Here is a 14,904-nt window from a genome sequence, read left to right as displayed (position 1 = left end):
TGGAGGGAGAGTGGCAAGGGGATTGCTCCTGTCAGCTGGAATGAAAGGAATCTGGCCTTGGGCAGCAAGGCTCAGCTCTGCTCCCAGAGCGCCAGGTGAGGAGACCTGCTCTCCATGACGGCTCCTGCACGGTGAAACCTCCGGCTGACCTCAGAGCTGGAGTTTAGCTGCCCGTGCACCGCAGCTGGGACTGTCAAAGCCAGCCCTGAGGCCTTGCTCATCTAAATGCCATTTTGGCAACGYTGGTCACAGCGCGAGGCAATTCTCRGCTCCCTTRCAGAGTCTCAAGGCAAAATTCTCCTGTGACCTGCAGGAAAATGGGCACTAGAGGCAATTCAGGCATACGATGGCTTCCACACGCTCCCCGTGGCTCTGCTGATGAGGGGCTGCAGGAGATAGGTARCACAGGTCCCACTTGGGCTGGTCTCCATCTCTGTCTGCACCCATGCGAGGTCTGGACGCCGGCCCCAAAGCTTCTCCTTTCTCACCCACGCCTATGTCATATTTGAAATATGTTCACTACCTCAGCCTGGCTTTCCTTAAGCATAGCTAGCAGTTTGAACATAACATTATTTTTCCCCAAATAAAAYGGATGTGAAAGCCATTCTCACACGCACRCTAGTTGCCTACTTGTTTGAAAAAYCTGCAGAAATATAATGCCAACATCTCAAGGTGATTATGTAGATATGTATAGAATTCATATACATAATATGTAACTTGTTCAGGGTCAGCCCGCTGGAAGGGGGAGGATCCTCACTTGGTAATATCAGTGGGGCTCACTGTTTAAACCTCTCCCTTTCCTGCCAGCTGATGCATTTGTCTGACACAGTTTGAGCGTAAGTCCAGCTTCTAACTGTATGATGCAGTCCTGTCACCCTGATGTGGTGTTTGGGATCCCTTRTTTTAAGGTCTAGACTAATCCTGCCAAAGCCAAACCAAAGCAAAAATTGTAACCTCAGAACCTACTGGAACTTGCTGAGATGATGGGGTTGTTGCGGAGCAGGCAACTTCTTTTCAGGCTGGTATCTTGTTGGATGGGTGGATGGTCAGATGGAGGCTCTGTGGTCCTGGACTGGYTCCTCTGAGATGCTGTTTTGGGGCACTACTCAAATACTGCATTGAAAGCCTGAGTCTGCTCTTGAAATGGGGGTTTTCAGGATAGGCTCCCGTCAAATCTGGGAAGAAAAAAAAAAGTGTTCTGATTTGAAAACAGGCTCTGCCTCCCTTTCCATGGCAAGGGCAACGATGGGAAGGGGTTGAGCGCTGACCTTCATATATCTGCCTCTGAATGAACAAAGCCCCCTCTGTTCAGATGCAGGTCGGTGGCCAAGGCAAGATCAAACCTGAGATTACTTTTCAGTTCAGGACACTGATTAGATGATACTGATAGTCAGGAACGAGCAAGCTTTGAGTGATACTACGTTAATTAACTTGCTCTTTGTGAATGGATGTTACAGGGGCTTGGGGCAGATGTGCACTGGAATGAAACCCAAAATTGTCTTGGCCAGTGTTGGCTGAAAAGGTTGGATTTGCATTTGGGGATTTAAATCTTGATATTTTGATGTATCTTTAGCAGATTTTTAATGAACAGACATTGGAGCAGGAGCAAGCAACCTTACTGGACTCAGGAGAGGACACTGTCTGGAAAAAATGTTCTCCAGATAAAGAAGCACTGGATCCTTGGCTTGCTTAAAATAACCTGACCCAACAGGTGACCCAGTGGTCAGTGGCCATGTGCTGGCTTACCACAGATGAAATGTGGACACTAGGAGACCCCAAAGTGAATGTCTTCCCAGTAAGGCAATGTTTGGTGCTGCAGGAAGAGTTGTGCTTGAACACCAGTGGAAGTGAGGGAGAAGCCCATGTGGTGTGGTCAAGAACTGTACATATGAAAGGAGCCGGTAGGAGGGTTTGCCATGGGAGGGGGCACATGTTGTTTATTTGCTAGGTGAGGGGGAGGCCAAAGTGATGGTTGCCTTTGTCACCTTTGAAGAGTGGAATCATTTGACAGATGTCTGATATCTAAACTGATGCTGTTCCAGGCACAAAGCATCACCTGTTATTAGAAAAAAATTGTGCTGTGACATATGATATGGCTCAAAACCCTAAGTGAATGCCTTGTCCTTAAGGCTGATCTGTGAACAAGATACCAGGTAACACCAGCTGTCCAAATTTGACTTGCATTTTTCTAAGTCTATTCTCCCGCTGGTCAACTTCTGCACAGAAAATTCACTTAGAGACTTTATAAAATGGTAAAGACTTGCAGTAGAAAGGGAGGAAAAAGATCAGAAGCTCTGTAGGTGTAAAAAGGTGAGCAATTTCCTTATCTTGTAAGAGATCAGACCTAATTATTATCTCCATTCCTCTGGGTAGCAATGTATTGGTCATGAAAAGGTTATCTTGTCAGCTATAGACCTCCTAGACACTGATGTGGATGCTGACATGTGCTTGCCGGGTTGACATGTATAGGTTCACAGACTGAGGATGAGTGTAGCCAACTGAAAACCATGTCAAAACACTCCAAGTGATCAAATACTGACAGGACTTTCAGTGAAGAAGAACAGATTCCTCCTGCCTTGGGCCCTCCAGGCTGCTGCTTCAGGGAGGAGGATCAGGTTTCTCCTTTGGTGAGCCTGAGAACAGCAGGATTCATTCAGAGGGCTGCTTGGAGGACTGAATCTTGATGTTAGGGCAGTATAAATCCATGCCATCATTGCATGGCAAATAGCAAAGGGAAGGCGAGCAAACTCCCTGGCACAGAGATGGGATGATGGTGACTTGCTCTTAGGAGAAGAGACCTATCCCATGCTTTGCAAAGACCCTTGTGTTGCAGAGTCTTGGCTGACAGGATCTATGTTCCTCTTGCTGCTGCGGGAGGTGCTTTACTACTTTTGGCAGGCTCAAGCTGAGACCTGTCCAAACTGCATCCTTGGTGCTCTGCAGATCTCAGTGACTGCTATGGAGACTTCCCTTCTCCAGGAACAAGTAGGCTGGAAATTGCTTGGGGCAAAGTGTCTGTCTCTCTGAGGGGAATTAGGCAATGCCTTATCATGCTTTAGGTTGGTGGCTTCAAGTAAAAATGATGGACCAGGAGCACTTTTTTGACTAATCTTCTAAAACACCCCATGTCCTTCAAGATGTGCCTGTATGGTCTCTCCCTTTCCCCCTTCTCCCACTCCCCAATGGAGGTTGCTSTTTCCCTTTTAGCAAAAGCTAGGGAAGGAGCAAAGGCTTTTTGGAAGGAAGCCCCRCCTGAGGGAGTGGGCTGAGGGCTTCCACCTGAGGAGGAAGTCCTCCGGTACCAATGCCTGGCACCTGAGGCACTGGGCTATATAGGTGCTGTGGTGAGMTCATTCTAGTGCTCCTGTGGTGAGCTCTTTGCAGATGTTGCTAAGCATGTGCCTTGGCATCTTTCTCTGGGTGTGGTTTGCTAATGTATTGAGCCTTTCTATAGCTTAACTTAAAGCTTTGCTTAGAAAGCCCCCAACACTCAAGCCCTCACTCTGAATACCTGAGCAGTGGCATCTTGGAGCCATGCTCAAAAGCTGGCCAGCCCTTTGCAGCTCTTCTGCCTCAGCTCCTTTGCAGTGCAGATGCAATAACTCTGCCTCGGTGTGGAGAAGGTTGAGCAGGGAGGTGTCTATGGAGCATTCAGACTTGTGGTGTTCCTCCTTTCCCAAGAGCATCTGTGAGCAAGCAAGCATGTGCTGAGCACACTCAGAATAATGTGCACKCACAGAGGGCCCTGAGGCTGCGTGCATGGACTGAGGAGGATATGGGAAATAGTGAACCACCGTCCACTTGCTGAATGAGGTAAGGACCTTATGGAAAATATAGCATGAGATCATGGAACTAAAGATGTAGCATAACGCCTGAGCGTTGGGTGGCTGATTGAAGTTGTCCAGGCAACCCAGTCCTGGTTTCCCAAGACTGGAGAGCTTGGCTCTGCTGTTGAGTATGCGTAGGTATTCGTGAAGTAACTGGAGAGGCCCTGAGGAGTTTGGGAAGATGAGATTGGTGAAACTCTTCCAAAGGATTAACGGGAGCTTGCCAGAAGCCGTAACCGGCTGCTGGGTCTCTGAGCAGGCGGAGGAGTGAGGGATGGAGTGGTGACACTGCAGTGCTGCCAGCAAAAGCCCTTGCTTATGAGCTAGCAGAAGTGCTGCCAGCTTGGCCCCGTGGCAGCACCGAGGTGAGCGAGGCTCTGGTCCCAGGGGCTCCCTTCTGGTGGGAACAGCGTGTGCAATGGCAGGGGGCAGTTGTCGGTGGGTGGCTGCGCTCAGCAGGCTGGAGCCCACACTCTGTACCCTCTCCCTGAAGCCATTGCAAGAGAAAGACCTTGGGAGTCTGATTTCCACGTGGAAGCCTGTTCTGAGCCGCAGAGTTAAGGTATGAAAAGCAGATCCAATTCTCCATGGCTGTTGCATAGGCATGGCCAAGTTCCTGCAACCAGTTGCAGAGGGAGGAAATAATGTGCCTAACATTTAATTACCAGTGTCTTTTTGACTTATCTGGCCACGTGGGGTGAAGAGGGGATCCACTGCACCCAAACCGAGGTGTTAGTGAGCAATGGTGAGTCTTTGGTAAGCCCTGGGGAAGATGTGTTGGGCTCCATAGCTTGTGCTACGCCTCATAAATGGTTGCCCAAACTGATCTGTGCTGGTGGGGGAGGAAATTTATTTCATCCCTGGAGCCTCAGGCCACCCGAGCTTAGGTGCTGCCTGGCTGTGTGCAYGCGCCAGCCCCTCCTGATAGCATCAGTGTGATACAGTAGGTGCATTGTGGCTGGGRGGGATCTGGTTACCTGGGAACAACTTTGCTCCCCGATGAAGACGATGACAAAGTGCTGGAACGGAGGGGAGAAGGGGACTCGGAAAAATGACAGTGCTAATTTGTGAAGCCCTCTGGGATTGCTTCAAGGTGCTTCCTAAGCAAGCAGTCAATGGACTGTCTACATGTGAGGGCTTGATAATAAATTACCTGGTTTGCATTGCTTCCATCCTTCTTTCCAGGTGGAGTTTGCCGCACTGCATCACAGCAGCTCCATGACAAGTGCTCCCTTTCCAGCTGCTGCTGCATCCCATCAAGACTGATGGTGAATCTTGTTCTTCTCTCACTGTGGAGGTATTTTTCCTTGTCAATGCTTCTATGTTGCCTCTACTCACTTCTTGCAAATGGGGCTTATGTAACTGTTCTCTCTCCTCCTTGCCCAAATAATTCTTGGAGTTATTGGCTAATTTCAATCTATTCTGATAAACTAAAGAAATGGGGCTTGCAGATCTTTTATAAAGAGATGAAGGAGTCTATAAATAGCTCTGTCCTCTGCTTCTCTTCCCCTGCCAAGGAGAGACTTCAGTGTGAGGACAGCCCTTGCTGGATATCAGGAGTTATGCTGGAGAGCTCTGTTATCAAAGTCGCACTTGCAGGTGGAGTGTCAAGACAGGGTCACAGCTCTTGGCACAGCAGCCCATCRAGGAGATGCACAAAGCCACAGGAAATAAGACTTCACAGGTTTGCTGTTCACAGACCTACTGTCATTCTGCTGTCCAGCAGGTGCCTCTGAGGGACCCTGTGAGTTTTACTCAGCTGAGCCAATTCCTATGARCATGCCAGAGTGGTGGAGAAGGCACTCTTCTGTTACTGGATAACTCCTTCTCCCAGTAAGGACAATGGGTCAAAATGGGGGAGTGATATGATGTTATTTCTTGGCCTCTGGTCCAGTTAACTGGTGCCTTGGCATAAAGAAAACTGTTTCATTTTTCTCTCTAAAGGTTTCTCTCCCTGCTCCTCTTTCAAGTTCTAGAGAACTTGAGGGTGAAACAGACTTCTGGAAGAGTGAAAGTTTAGCAGTGAACGGGYTGCTTTGTAGATGATTTGAGTCACTCTGAGATCTGTGACTCCTGTGAAGCTGTCTGTTGTATAGGATCTCTCTGGAGGGAGTAGCAGGATCCTTAACTGAAGGTGAAAGGCCTGGGAAATGCCTGACATTGAGTAGTGCAATACAGCGATGATGGTGAAACTCTGCCAGCTGCTCYAGAGCAATCTGACTGCAAGGCATATTCAGAATGGTGCCAGCAAACACAAATTTGCTCCTAAAATGTGCTCCCAATCCTGGTGATGTGGATGTGGGGTCTCAGCTGAYGGCCCTTAAAGTCTAGTGCAACTGTAAGCCTGTATTTATGTTGAAGACTGAGGAGAACTGGTCCTTCAGTGCAGGGCACGTTGTGGTCGTGTGCTGGGCTGTGCTTGGGTGTGCAATGTCCTGGTGTGCCACGCTCAGTGCCATGGGCTGGGTGTCCTGGCAGAGACTCAGCACTGCTTTCCCCAGGATACAGGGCACCTGGGCATCCTGCCCGTTAACATTCAGGTACCTGAGGCCACAAAATACCATCCTAGGCAAACCACCTGTGTGATGCAGCCCAGACTGAGGGCTCTGTGATAATCAGCCGATAAAACCATCCTCCAAACCGTGGCGATGCACAGACTTGGGCAAAATTCCCGAGCAGGACGAATGTATCCAGTTTCATAGCTAATGGGTTTCCCAGGTTTTGCAGATGTGAATTATTTGCATTCTTGACTCCAAGGTGAGCGCAGGTGCATCAGCCGGGCCCCCGTCAGCCCTGCGGCCCCTTCCAGGGCCTTGTTCTCCGCATCCCGGAGCGCAGCGGCTGCGTGGAGCGCACAGAGCGGCTATTGTGCTGCGAGGGCGGCGGCGAGCGTGCCAGTTGGGCGCGGGACAGCCCGTCAGCTGCTCGGGGGCAGCTCCACTGCGTTTGGGTGACAGTGCCTTCTAAAGGGCTCTTATGTCTTGGCTAGGAGAGACAGCTTATAGGTTAGAGAGCCAAACCCCAACTTGGCCATTGGTCAGGGGTCCAAGGATGATAAACTTCATGTGAAACCTCCCTTCTTGACTTTGCTCTGTTTAAACTCCAGGACTATTTAGTACACTTCGGCTTCTTATAAAATTTCTGTCAAGAGGGATTAGCAAGAGGCTGACAGATTGCTATTACAGACCCGGTGAACTTTTAATACCTGCAAGTAGTGTGTGCAAGTCTCTTAAATCCTCGTGTGGTCACCTGGCTTGGRGAGCAGAGGCTACTTCCTCTGATCATAGAATCACAAAATCACTATGGTTGGAAAAGACCTTTAAGATTGAGTCCAATCACAAGCCATTCCACACCGTATCTGTTAAACCATGTCCTCACYGTGCACCTCATCTACATGTTTCTTGAACACTGCAAGGGACAACGACTCYACCACTTCCCTGGGCAGCYKGTTCTAATGCTTGACTATTCTTTCATTGTAGAAATTTTTCCTAATACTTAACCTGAATGTCCCATGGCACAACTTGATACCAYTTCCTCTTCTCCAAAATAACTACCAACAGGACAAGAGATGAACCCTTGTCTCACTGCAACCTCCTTTCAGGCAGCTGGAGAGAGCGATAAGGTCTTCCCCAAGCATCCTCTTCTCTGTACTAAATAATGTCAGCTCCCTCAGCTGCTCCTCATAAGGCCTGTGCCCCTTGCTGKTATTATTCAGGGTGCCCATGCCTCTTTCCATGCTGTCAATATGAAGAAGCAACTTCCAAGGACTTTTGAYACTCACTCTTCCCTGAGACCTTGCCATGGCTTCCTCTACACATTAAATACTTCATCTCTGTGGGCTGAGGCAGTGTGAGGTGTTCATCACCCCATGGTGATACAGCTTAAATAGTTTCTTTCCAAGGGTTCCTTGGTGTCTGATAAGGACCAGTCTTCCTCTACCTTCTTCAAACATAGGCCTCCCAATCCTCTTCCCTGCCACAGCTTTTTGCCTTCTAAATCCCTTGTTTCTGGAAACATTTTATTTGGAGGAAAGTATTTGCCATATCAGGTGGTTTTCAGTATCTGATTGTGGGGTTAAAAAAAGTCTTGAAAGTGTTTTTGTCAAGATCCCTGAACTCAAAAACCAGAGAGCAGAAGTCACCCAGCTCATAACTGAGGACTATGAACTTAACTACGTTTAAGACTGAGGAAATAGACAACTGCTTTTGACTAAAGGCCTTCTCCACAATATATCTGAATATATTCTGCTCTTTAGGCTTCCCAAGGTTTTATTTACCACAACACAAATTCTTTGGCAGGTAACTCTAAAGTCATGGAGCTGTGTGAAGTGGAAGGTCTATCCTGTGTCCCATATGGCTCGAGAAGAATCCAGAGCCTTGCTAATCTTCTGAAATGCCACCTTTCTCCTGCATGGAATTAGGCATTTTTGTGCATATTGGCAGAGATCATTCAGCAAGATGCTGCAGTTGAGAATGTCTTTTACTGTCTTGGTCAACACATGGCTGCTGTTCTGGCCTCCTGTATGCCATACTTCAAAGGGCTCAACAAGTGTAGTGTTTGTGTACCTCAAAGTTTGTAGGGAAACCTAGACTGGAGGAGGTGAATTGKATTCTAGAGAGACCAGAGTGCTCATCTTCTGGAAGGTGGTGGTATTTGATATGATTTTAAGGAGGATTTTAYCGCAGGCCCTAGAAACCCTAGCTAAAACTTGACCTCTGTGTATGAAGCTACATATACTGATGGCAGGAGCCAAATGCTGTTAAACTAGGCCACAGAGGTTCCTTGTGACATATATGTTTAGTTTAAAAACACAAGGGCTTGTCCATGGAGCAGGAATGGGGATGCTATAGGATAGGCCCAAATTTGCTGATGCTCATGGAGAGTTTGAGCATGGGATGAAAGGAGGGAGCAAGAGATCTTCATTTCCCTTTGCCTGCCCCAGCCCTGCCCTGTCTCAATTGGATTAACAGGGGCGGCTGCTCTTCAAGCATCTTTGATTTTTATTGCGCAGCAAAATGCTTTTGGGAAAGCCAAGCTATTATCCCCCCAAATAGCAACATCTGAACCCAAAAGAGAAGAAGGTGAGGGGAGGGAGCACAAGAAGGGGGCCTTTGAAGTGAGCTGCCCAAACGAAACCTGTGACATCAGAGAGATGGCAGATAGCTGGCAGAACAAGGCTGCCTTTGAGCCGGCCTCAGGCCCGGCCAACTCACACTTTACACCCCACCTCCTGAAGTCAGAGATGAAAGATGCCCCAGGCAGCCTGCCTGACCCCATTGCCTCTGCTATCTCCACTTGATTGCACWGTGTTTTGCTCCAAACAATTCTTCACTGTCTGGGCCGCACAGGTGAATCTCCTGGCTTGGCTTGCGAGTGGGGATGCCGGGCATAGCAGGACTGCTTTGCTGGGGTTGCTTGCCTACTTGCAGGGTGTTTGCTTAGGCTGTGCATTGTTCGTGGATGGGAGAGGTGGGGTGGGAAAGATGGCACCTAACCAGGCAGTGGGCACAGGGAAAGCTCCACTAGAGAGATGGAGATGAGGATCCTCTTTGAAGACCTCATGGAGTGGTGCTGAGCAGGTTAAGTCCAACAACTCGTGTTGGATGCTATAACCTGTCTTCCAACAAGGGATACTCTTGTATCTAAAGTGTTCATCCCCGCTCTCTTGCTTTCAAAAAAGTGTGGTGGACGTGTGCATGTCTGTTAAGAAGAAAATACATCTTCAGGGGAGCAWTCCTGCTTCAGGAGATGTGTGATGGATTTGTATAGAAAATGACTACAAATAAGGTACGTGATCAACAAGTTGAAAGGACTCTGAGACTTTGGACTTTGGAAAGCAGATAGTGGGTCATAYGTTTAGAACTGGCCTAACAAGTCATCTTCATGTTAACTCATGGAAGGAAAGGCTCGAAACACAGAACACTGGCTGTAGAGAGGATGCATCACGTGCCAGAGTTTTCATCAGAGGGGTACCCTGTGTCATTTCTTTATTCTCAGCTTCTTTGAAGATAAGATAATTTGCTTATACGATGTGAACTGGGACACCAGTCTTTAGAAGCTGCTTTATTTTACATTCCCATTCTGTCACTGTCACTTTGCAGTCCCAAAGAACTTTGCTTTGGGACTGCAAAGTTCTCAATTTAGATTAAAAAAAAATTAGACTAGACCCCAAACTGGATGCCCAATGCCACATTCCCCGATAACTGGTGTTGCTGTAAGGAGGAGTAGACTCCTGATTCATCTCTAAACATCTTCTAGTAGTGTCAAGGCCAGGTACCTGTTTCCTRTTCAGCCCCTAGCTAATGATTCATGGCTGCTTGTATGGAGTGCATGTCCTTGGAGAKAGGGTAGGGCAGCCCTCCTGCTAGTGAGAGCTGGTGGGTGCAATGCAATACCTGTTAGAGTAGTGACAAAGTGGAGTGATTACAATCAGTCCCTGATGAGATAATGGTTGCTTGAAAAGGATTGAGTGTCAAAGCTCATCTTTAGAAGATCAACAGGGAGTGAAACTCAACTTCAGTGTATGCTCTGTAGACAAAACCATTTGGGAAAGTCTTAGGAGTTAAGCAACCCTGGAGATACATTCGTGCAACTTTCCAGTGGATCTTCTCTCAGCAGAGGCAACTAGAGAGGTACTGCCTACACCCATRTGAATGGGGTAGATGTCAAAACCCTGAAGGGCATTTGAACTGTTGAGTTTCTATAAGAAGATCTGAGCATCCTTTTGACCTTTAATGAAAAGATCAGAGCCAAGTTTTCCTTTGCATTCAGTGGCTTGTAAAGACTGCCCTAAAATCAATCTCACTAGTGGGAACATGGAAATTAATCGTGTCAATCTATCACTCATCTTGCCCCATTACGTTCAGTGATTGGAACTTGGCCTCAAACACAAGAACAAAGTGTCTTCTGTGATAGGTAACTGCTGCACAGGGGATGACATTGCATGACTTCGAGTGATTGAGAGTTGGGAACAAAAGGAAAGTTTGGATCCAACACTTTTCTAGACTAATTCAATACTTGCCTTGTTTAGGTCTATTCAGTTGGATAGGATATCTTGGGAGCAAAGGATTAAGCGTGTTTGCAGATTTAAAGTCTTGGTTGCAAGGGAGGCAAAATCTTCAGGGTCTCTGCAGAAACTTGCTTTGGGAGAATTTGCAAAATGGTTAAGTTAGAAAAGTTTAGGACATAAAAAAAATCAACTTGGAGATGGTGGAAAATATGTTGAAAAGGTTTGGATTCTTTTTGTGAAAGACCTTTGAGAAATAAACTGAAGAATTGAGTGTATGTGAAATAAACTCATCTGCAAGTAGACCATAGGGCCAAAAGAGATAACCTCCCCCCGAAAATGTTTTTTAAAAAAGGTTTAGGAGTAGGAATGATGGAATGGTAGGAATGTAGGATGGTGGGAATGATTGTTGGCTTTCGTACATCTCCAGACACCAAATCACTCTATCCAAATTTGGCCTGCAGTCTTCGGATAACAAAATGTTCTTCTCGTGACATCTTTGTCCACATCTCATCTCCATACAAAGCCAGCTTGGAGGCTGAGTGGAAAAGCGAGGTGCAACTCATGGCTGTCAAAAGTAACTGAGATTGTTTTTGCAGGGATTGTAGAATGGGCACCATTGGGCTGATCTCAAAAGGACCTCCTAGCTGGATAATACTAATAGCTGTGGTGACGCACAGCCCAGCTCTGGTGTGAAATTAACCACCTGGCTACTAGTTTTAGGTCTTGATTCATGTCTCAAAGTCTAAAGATGTGAAGAAATGTCACTACGGTGCACACAAATCACACCCAAACAGATCTCATCTTGCCACCCTGCCTTGTTGTTCTGTCCAAGTAAAATGCATCTCTTGCATGACTGCTAAATTATGGGAGGTCATTTGGAGGTTTTCTAGATGAAAAAAATAAAAAGCTTAGCTTATAATGCTTGTGCAGTCAGAGTGTATTTAGGGTTAAACAGAAGAGCCTTTATGGGGAAACCAAGGCACAGGGAAGCTAGTGGCTATATCCAATGCAGCCAAATGGACCACAGTCACTGCCTTCTCTCCTGCGCACTGGTGTCCTGGTAGGACTCTACCTGAGCTATCTGAGCAAACCCCCAGAAGCCAAGACCCTCAAATGTCTTTGGGGCTGACGTGGTGCAATGCTGTGGGCTCCAAAGGCTGCCTGGAGGTGCCAGCAGCACTGTCACCATGAAGGCTGCAAGGAGACGACAGCCCCTCTCCATCCCGCGCCTCCCTCTGTGGGGGTGCTGCTTGCCTCGACACGGTACCAGTTGGAGGGCTGTTATTAGGCTGTCAATCACAGGCACCCAGTGTTCCACATACAGCTCCATTGTAAGACAACTTGCTCTTTAGGAAAGCTTCTGAGAGCAGAGCTGGGCTTGGCTTGGTGACCAGTGTTGGAGACGGGAGCAGTCTTCTCACTGCAGTCCTTTGGTGTATGGTGAGCCTTGTGCACAAGCAGTGTGAGCCCGTCCTTGCCCAGCGCAAGATGGGCTGTCTGAGGACAGCTCAAGACAGTGCTTGACTTGAGAATTTAGGACTGTCATTGAGAAGTCTTATTTCTCCAGTGCTTCTTATCAAGAAGATGGGAGAATAGTATGACTGCCTGGTGAGAGCAGCCTCTTGGCMTCCAGCAAAAACTGACCACCCAAAAGAAAAAGCCAAGGGTGAGTAGAAGCCAGGCCTATGGGAAGCTAGTTTTATTAAGCTAAATAGGCCAAAGACGGCCTGATTTGAGAACTTCATGCAGACATCTGGATGGAGACACGTTGCCAAATTCCTGGGCTTTGCAATGCAGTGACTCCATGCCTCAGTTTCCCCACTAGTCACTTTCCCAAGGGACCTTGCCAGAACACTTAGGACAATGTCTCAAGGAGTGTAAATCTGGTGGGATCGGAGGGTGCTGGACACCTCAATAGCTTCGTGATTCCATGCTTAAGCGTCCTTTAGCCTTCTCCAAAGCAGGGAGAAGAGCGGTTTCCTCTGGTTAAGAGGCGCTACCTTTCTGAAAGCTACAACACTAATGACAGTTGTCTCTGGCCTCTCCCTGCCACACTGACGTCTGTGATCCCCAAAAACTCCTGCTGAGGGCTGTGTTCCAGGCGTGGAGCACGACACTTTTGCATGGCCATCTGGGAGCACCAGTCTGAGATGCTTTTAGAAGCTCCTTAGGAGCTTTTTCAGTGTCACAGGYTGGTTAATTTCGAGAGATGTAAAATAAGGACGGATAGAGAAGAAGGACTGGCTAGAGCAAGATCCCTTCTAGCCCATGCCCTGATGCAGGACGGGGTGGTACTTGCCAATGCTGTGCTTAGCATCTGCCAGCGATGGAGCCARCACCAACAATGCTCTCTGGGCATTACGTTTTGGAGAGCTTTCTGATTTCCCACCCTCCTTGCAGCTAGGTATGAACACGAAGACAGAGGCTCCGTGCCCTGCTGAGGATGACTCGCTGTGGCGCGTGGGGGCTCCAGCCCTTTGCGTGTCCCCTGTGGTTAGTGCTGGAAAGATGTTTCTGCATCTCTGTTGCTGGCTGGCTCCAGGGAGGACCACAGCTTCGCCCAGCACTTGTGAAGAGCCTCATGCTGAGCTGTCCCTCCGTGCTGGGTTTTGCCAGTCTGTCGAGTCTCTGCTGCGAGGCCAGGGCTGCAGTTGTCCCTCTGCGCTCACCCATGGGACCTTGGCCTACAAGGTGGCCCGGGGAGCTTGGCGCCCCTGTGTCCCCTTCCTCTCCTTTCTTCATTAAGGTGCTGATTCCTTCCCCATGACAAGGGGGCTTCTGTTCGACAAAACCTGCCAATTAGTCATTCTGGCTGGGTATAAACGTGGCACTTGAACAGCTGAGCGGACGGCGGGCAGTCCTGCCCCTTCTCACAGCGTTGCCAAGCTTGCCATTAACACAATGTGACAACTAATCTCTCTATAGCATCCGACTGAGCGATTTTAATTAATAGCTCTGTACGCTTGCACCCGCGCCCGTGCCCCCTCTGCTCCGCACAGGTACCGCATGCCTTTAAATCTCCTTCCCTTGCTCTGCAGCCTGGGGGGGCACAAAGCAGAGCAAAAGCCTCATCCTGCCCCAGTTAGTGCCCAAATGCAGTTGGCGTGGGAGCGTGGCGTTCAGACGAGCCGGGCACGCTGTGCCCCCTCGGCGGCGGGGTTGGGACCTCAGTAGAGGTGGCAAGTTGGGAGCGGAGGTGTTTCCGCAGCTCGGCTGGCGCTCGGTGGCTGCGGGAGGCGAGGGGGTGGCAGGGCTGTGGGGGCTCTCCAGGTTGCATGTGAGAGAATTGGAGAGGGGAGGGGGGCAAAAGGGGCATCTGCTGCTGCAAAAAGGCTCCCTAGTGTTATCAGAGAGCCTGATACGCCCGGAGAATATCCTGCTTCCACGGCTGATTTCTGCAGATCTGACATAAACAGCCATGGCTTGGCAGATGTCTGGTGCTGGTGCAGAAATGCTTTGGGTTGCTCTAGGACCACAGGGAGGACTGGGTCGCGGTGAGCTTGGATGCTCCTTTAGACAAATGTTGGCATCAGCACCTCTTCAGGGACCCGGATCTCTGCAGAGACATTGATGCGACCTGGTCTCGGCACAGCTGGGCCAGGACACTGATGCTGAAACCTCGGGAAGGCAACCATGCTGGGAGGGTGGATCACTGCTGTGGGCATGGAATGAGCTTCTCATTGAGCAGGAGGAACAGTAATGGTTAAGAGCTGGGCTTTGCTGGTACAGACTGTGGCRAGGAAAATGAAATGCCTGGATGGGCTCAGGAGAAGCCTGTGGAAAGGCTCAGTCTTTACAGTGATGGACTAGGATGCARCTCCTGTCTGCTGCATCTTTCCTTCAGTCTGTAATAGAGTTTCAGCCAAATCTCAAGCCCTGTGGACTTAGGCATCACTTTCCATGGTGGATCTTAGCACCTGGCCAGAACAAGACTGGTCTATCAGCCACAAGGCCTAGCTGAAGTGGATGTGAGCACAAGTGGCTTCATATGGGTGCCGTTTCTTCTCTGTGACCTTGCTGTGAGCAAAGCCGTGCTGTGACGGTGCTGGCGGAGAAGGTGCGATGGGA

At 48.8% G+C, this 14,904-nt stretch overlaps 1 long non-coding RNA gene across 1 annotated transcript; it reads left to right on the top strand.

The window, feature by feature from the left end:
- The first annotated feature begins 3,397 nt into the window (after positions 1-3,397).
- On the top strand, positions 3,398-5,833 carry LOC112951233. Its single transcript, XR_003250156.1, has 3 exons — positions 3,398-3,813; positions 5,013-5,124; positions 5,345-5,833. It is a non-coding gene; the product is annotated as an uncharacterized LOC112951233 (long non-coding RNA).
- Positions 5,834-14,904: the final 9,071 nt, after the last annotated feature.

The sequence above is a fragment of the Nothoprocta perdicaria genome, unplaced genomic scaffold (assembly GCF_003342845.1).
Source record: "Nothoprocta perdicaria isolate Ctin4 unplaced genomic scaffold, notPer1 scaffold_34, whole genome shotgun sequence".
Lineage (NCBI taxonomy): Eukaryota > Metazoa > Chordata > Aves > Tinamiformes > Tinamidae > Nothoprocta > Nothoprocta perdicaria.
This window is presented reverse-complemented; position numbering and strand designations above follow the sequence as displayed.